Below are 6,332 nucleotides of genomic sequence, written 5' to 3' on the forward strand. Positions count from 1 at the left end.
GTATGAATCAATATTTTCATCAATTTTTTTTGCAAATCTAATCCTACATATGCATTCAGTGTGGTCTATTTTCTAGGATTCGACTGTTGGATCATCATAATCGGATCAAGAAATACAAATTTTTTATGCTTAAATATTTATGAAAATTCTAAGCCATTGATTTTCAACCCTTAAAAGATCCTTCTTATACATCATAATTGGATGATCCAAGAGTCTTTTTCTATAAAACCAATTGTCTAGATCACATTCATACATTAAAAATTTCAAAAAAAAGTAAAAAAAACCTATAAAAATATTGATTCATACCGGTAAACATATTTCATTTGCCCTATATAATCACTGAAATATGAGAACTTAAAATATGGGCATTTCAAATACTTTTTTTTGCAAATCCAACCATGTGGATGTGCTTGACATGATGAATTTGTTGGGAATCAACAGTTGGATCATGTATTTTTGATGAAAAATATGGTTTTCGAATGCTTGAAAAGAATATGAGCCATTAATTTTAAAGCCCTAAAAAAAATTCCATTTATGCATCAAATTTGGTTGATTAAAGAACGCTCTCATGAAACCAAGCATGTAGAGAAAAAATAAAAAATCTATGAAAATTGTGGTTCAAACATTACATCACATCTCATATATATATATATATATATATATATATATATATATATATATATATATATATAGTTGGCTGGTTGGTTGTAGGAATCTGAGAACTAAGATTTGCCATGTTAAATTTTGAATAAAAATAAAGGCGAAATGTTGTTGGTTGGTTTGACAAAGAGACGGCGTGGATTCACGTGTTGTTCAAGTCAGGACAGCGAGGGTAATTTCGTCATTCCATCTATACTTCGTTATCGTCGCCCTTCTCCCATTTATGTAGATTGAAGTCGGCCCTGAGGGTACTTTAGTAATTTTCTAACATCAACCACAACCTAGCATCCGCGCGGGACAAAGCTAAAGCGGACAAAAGCCCAACGAATCCGTTCCCGGCTAACACATGTTTCTTGTTGCTCTAATCTAAGGAGGGATTTCTTGTTCACACGTGTGTAAAAGAACTCTCTCTCTCTCTCTCTAACATATTATCATTTCATACCCGTACTCTCTCTCTAACATACAATTATTTCATACTTTTTTTTTTGGATAAGTAAAGCTATAATTAATTCATACTAATTAATTGTGACAGCAAGTAAGAAATGCTTAAGGTCTCTCCTACCAAGCTTACCAAGAAAAAGACTATAACTGTCCCTTATGGTTGCAGTTTTTTTTTTTCTCTCTCTCTCATTTTATTACATTTGATTTTTTAATAAACTTTTATAAAATAAGATAGCGTACTGAATAAAAAATCACTATTCTAGAGAAATTGTAGGCTTGAAATTAAAAAAAAAATCTTAATCTGGCAATTATGTTCTCAAAGTTAAGAAAATTTCCTTATTTTCCATGTATTTCAGTTTTCCTTAAGTGAAAACATTGGTGTTGTATGATATGGATTTGGAGTATGAATCTCAAAATAGTGGCAACGAACATCCATCATGTTTGCATCATACTGAGACACAAATATTGGCAATTTTTTAAAATCATGCTATTTTATCACGGCATTTTAAAAATCAATATAATCTAGAAAAAACAAAATATTTTGAAAAATATCATCAATTTTAAAAATATTGTGTTTTCATTGTGATATTATCATATTATTCATTCAATATTATATATTCATATATTTTATGTTTTTCTAATAAATTTATATGTTAATTTTTAACTGTTCCAATATACTTCCGTGATCTTTTTGAGAATTTTTATTTATTTATCACGAGATTATCTTTGCCAAGAAAATCTCAATAACGAGATATGTGACTATGGTTTGCAATTTGCATAAACACTTATCTCTACGGATGTTGGTCATCATATATCCGGCCGAATTTGAATCTGTTTAGTCGGATCTGGTAGTCAAAATGGGATTATCGGATCTTAATTCAATGTCATGCTTTGCATCTGAATCCAAGTCTGAATACGAGAAAAATCCAAATCTAACTAAAATCTATGTCTAAATATCGGATTTTAAGCCAGTTGGATCCGAACTTGGTTTTTGCAAATCTCCATCCATCTTTGAATCCAAATCCAGATTTGATTATGGTATTAGTAGATCAATTTAAGTTGGACTCAGTAATGCCTAGATCCTACCCAAGTCTGATTAGTTTACATTCTTACATGCAGCATACATTAGCAATGACGTTGATGTAATCTGTCCTAATCAAGTTTTGCATCATATTTCCTAAGAATTCCCCACCAATATTGTCATTCGTTAGGGATTCAATTGGTTCCCATTACTTTTCTACTTTTTGGAGTGATCAAGGTGCCATAATAATAACAGTGATAGTCAAGCATGATTTAAGTATTAAGCAGGTCGATCAAGTGGCAAAAGTTCATTTTCAGATTAAGTATATAGGATTAGACAATGTGAAACCACGTATCCTTTGGTAATTAAGAATTTCTTTGACTTAATTAAGCAAGTGTATGGAGTGTATTTTTTTAACATACTATTTTAAGAAGCATTAGTTACTAACATATTTTTATGAAATATAAAAAGAAAAGTCAAGGTACTAGTTGATCAAATGACATTAGTATGTCTACCGTTTTTTAATTATCTAATCAGAAGATTAAGCCCCCTACTTAGCCCCAAGGGGGGCTGGCGTAGTGGGGTGGGGCCTTGACTGGGTGTGTTTCAATATTAGCCAATGGGCTTGTGAAACTGGGTGTGTTCCAAGCCCTTTTTATGGTAATGAAAACCCAATTAAGCCTTTTATTCTTTTCAGTCTATGCTTAGTATGTCAACTTACAGATGTATGAATTGAAATTGACCCAAATTATGCCTTGATCAGGTCAACTAAACTTAGGGTGCATTTGAAATCCTTAGATCTCAAATCCAAGGGTTCTCAGCTCAGAAATCAGGGGTTCTAAGATCCAAGAATCTCTAGTCCGACACCCCCTCCAAATCGGACTAGAGATTGATTCGGAGCCAAAAATACCTGAAACAAGGATCTTAGATTCTTAGATTCTTAGATCTGAGATCCAGCATTTGAGAAGGATGCGGGTCAAGACATGGGCCCATGCCATGATCCGTGTGTTCATGGATCTCAGAGATCCAAGACAATCAAAAACATCTTTGTGATATTGAACCTCATAAGATAGGTCTTTACTATGATAGACTTTCAGGTCTAGGACGGATCCACCCGTTCACATTCAAATTGTACAATTTCAGTTTTTTTTTTTAATGATGAAGTTCCTCATTGGGTAGCGTAATCTTGGGATGGGGCCAAGACCTTACAGCGCCCACTAGTAAAAGGCACCTCACACCCGGTGAGAGTCGAACCTGAGATGAAGAGGTCAAACTTATTGATAACATTCACTTTGAAGATAAGTAGACACTTATAGCTATGAGACCTATGGGGGCTCGGCTTGTCTGGTAGGAGCAGCTAGTGCGACGTTGCAAGTTCAAAACCCAATGGTATAGTTGTATAACTGGTAGGGATCTGATTGACTCCAGCTTGCTTTTAAAAAAAGAGAAAGTAGACACTTTGAGATTAAGCAACCAAACTCTTTAACTCATGAACTGGTCATACTTGACATGGGCTTCAACAAACTGAACCTAGTCTTCAAAGTCAATGGAAGGACCCTGCACGGTCCGAGCCACTTCCCGAGTTCAGCCACCCATCGCGCAAGAAGGGTCAAATTTGTCACAACTATACATGTGGGCTAGCTATAGCCCAAGCCCACTTCCATGGTGTAGGAGCCATGCAAAAAGGTGACATCAAACACCAGCTAGGAAAATTTGTTGCAGGTTGGTATGAGGGTGACGAAAGGTGGGCTCCAGGTTGCGTGCATGGCATGGAGTGGTCTGGGACGTGGAAAACGTCTGACCATACATCATCGTCCACGTGGACGCAGTTGATGACGTGTGGATGTCGTAGTGGGAGCCTTTGAAATCACGATTTGTCTCTTGACTTCTTGAGTGAGTAAAAATGGGATTTAATTAATTCATCAGTTAAGCAATTAGCCAATATAATATTTTTGTGGGGAGGCAACGTTCATGGCCATGGGCAGAGCATATAAGTATGTTGCCTTCTTGGTTAGTTTAGCAAAGCAGAGCCAGAGAGATAGAGAGGTTCCTTGTGTACCAAGAGGAACAGTGCCTGATAGATATTTCAAGAGAGAGGGAGAGAGAGAATGGGTAGGTCTCCTTGTTGTGATGAGAATGGCTTGAAAAAGGGTCCATGGACGCCTGAGGAGGACCTCAAGTTGGTTCAGTACATTCAGAAGCATGGACATGGGAGTTGGAGGGCCCTTCCCAAACATGCAGGTTCTCTCTCTCTCTCTTCAAAAATTTATACTAGAGAAACTTAAGTGGAGATTTTCTTGCCGATGGGGTTTCACAAATCTTCATATATATATATATATATATATATATATATATATATATATATATATATATATATATATATATATATTTTACATAATTCCTTTCCTTTTTGGTTTTCACAGGTCTTAATAGGTGTGGGAAGAGTTGTAGGCTAAGATGGTCAAACTATCTAAGACCTGATATCAAGAGAGGAAAGTTCTCACAAGAAGAAGAACAAACTATTCTTCATCTGCATTCCATCCTTGGGAACAAGTAATTATCTTTTTCCTGTGCTTACTATCAAGATTTTCTGTGCAACGTTCATAAGTTTGTTGTTATCAGGGTTCCATAAGCACCATTAGGCTGAGCCTTCTTTAATGGAAGTAGCACTAGGATGAAAGAGGGTCAATAACTTCTAGCAAAAGAATAACAAGAAATATAGGTTACTACTATATAAGGGATGCATTGGCTTTAATTAACATTTTACTGCTTATGAAACTAATGGTTTTATTTTATTTTTTGTTTCCTCCTTAGGTGGTCTGCAATTGCAACCCACCTTCCTGGAAGGACAGATAATGAGATCAAGAATTTCTGGAACACCCATTTGAAGAAGAAGCTGACCCAGATGGGGATTGACCCAATGACGCACCGGCCACGGACCGATCTTTTCAGCAATCTCTCTCAGTTACTTGCCATGGCTAATCTGAGGGACATGATGGATCATCCATGGGACGAACACTATGCTGTTAGACTACAAGCAGAGGCTGCAAATATGGCAAGACTTCAGTACTTACAGTATCTCCTTCACTCTGCTGCAGCAATGACTAGTACTGCTAGCAGTCTAAACAACAACAGCAATAACAACATCAACAACATCACAGACATGGAAATGCTAAATTTCTTGGCATCTGCTGCTTCTCCATCTAAGCCCTATCAGCTTGATGAGGAGGCCATGGGGTGGAGCTACAACCAAATGGATACTGGTGTTTGTTCCCTTGGCATTTTACCTAATTCTCAGAAATTTTCTGATCAGATAACCCCCAATCTGCACAACATGCAGCTCCCAACCAACCTTCAATCCTTCAATGATACTATTCATGAACCAAATTGCACGCTTTTAAATCAAGAAGACACCATATCCAAATCTTCATTGCTGACCCCTCCCCCCTTTGACTCCACTGAGAACTCTTTCAGCAACCAAGGTGATGTATCAAGCAATTCTGGATATGGGTCTTCCCCAATCTGGCCCGAGCTCTTCCTTGAAGGCCCTTTCCTTCATGAGATCGTTTGAAGAAGCCCTAGTGTTTGATGAGTTTTTCAACCAGACCATCTCTCTCTCTCTAACATTTTTACAGTGCATTTTTTAACCCTTATGTATTGATACTGCAGCCACGAATCACTTGTACATACTGATAAAAGCATACATGATGATGTATACATGGTCTGAGTTACATTTCATGCATAATTAATTTCATAGAAACTGTTTGCTTACTATTTTATGAGTATTAATGAATGTTGTTTCCTTGATTTTCATCAATGAGAACCATCTAACAAAGAAAACAACAATCACCAAGAAGAAAATGCTACCTTACCCATGTAGCCAGGATCGAATCCCGCTGGCGCATGGGGTTTGCTGTTGCTTTATCACGGTTGGGCACCTAAGGCTGGGTGGTCGTATCCTCAATCCCGAGTTTTACCTCGCAGGGAGGCAGGCCCATTAAGTGACCCGGTTATCGGTGAGGGCCATAAAAAAAGAAAAAATAACTCAAATATATAAAAAATGTCTCTCAATCTTTAAAATTGATTGAAAGGACCAGTTGCCAGGGAATAGAAGATGAAAGTATATAAACTATTAGGACATGAACAATAATTCAGATAGATGCAATAAGAAGTGAAAATTAAAAGAAAAGGAAGATGGGGGCCGTAGGGA

General features: G+C 36.7%; 1 pseudogene; it reads left to right on the forward strand.

Moving 5' to 3' along the window:
* The first annotated feature begins 4,230 nt into the window (after nucleotides 1–4,230).
* Nucleotides 4,231–5,693, forward strand: LOC149846674 (transcription factor MYB53 pseudogene; annotated as a pseudogene).
* The last annotated feature ends 639 nt before the right edge of the window (nucleotides 5,694–6,332 follow it).

Source organism: Nuphar pumila, chromosome 2 (genome assembly GCF_984573655.1).
Source record: "Nuphar pumila chromosome 2, dmNupPumi1.hap1.1, whole genome shotgun sequence".
NCBI lineage: Eukaryota > Viridiplantae > Streptophyta > Magnoliopsida > Nymphaeales > Nymphaeaceae > Nuphar > Nuphar pumila.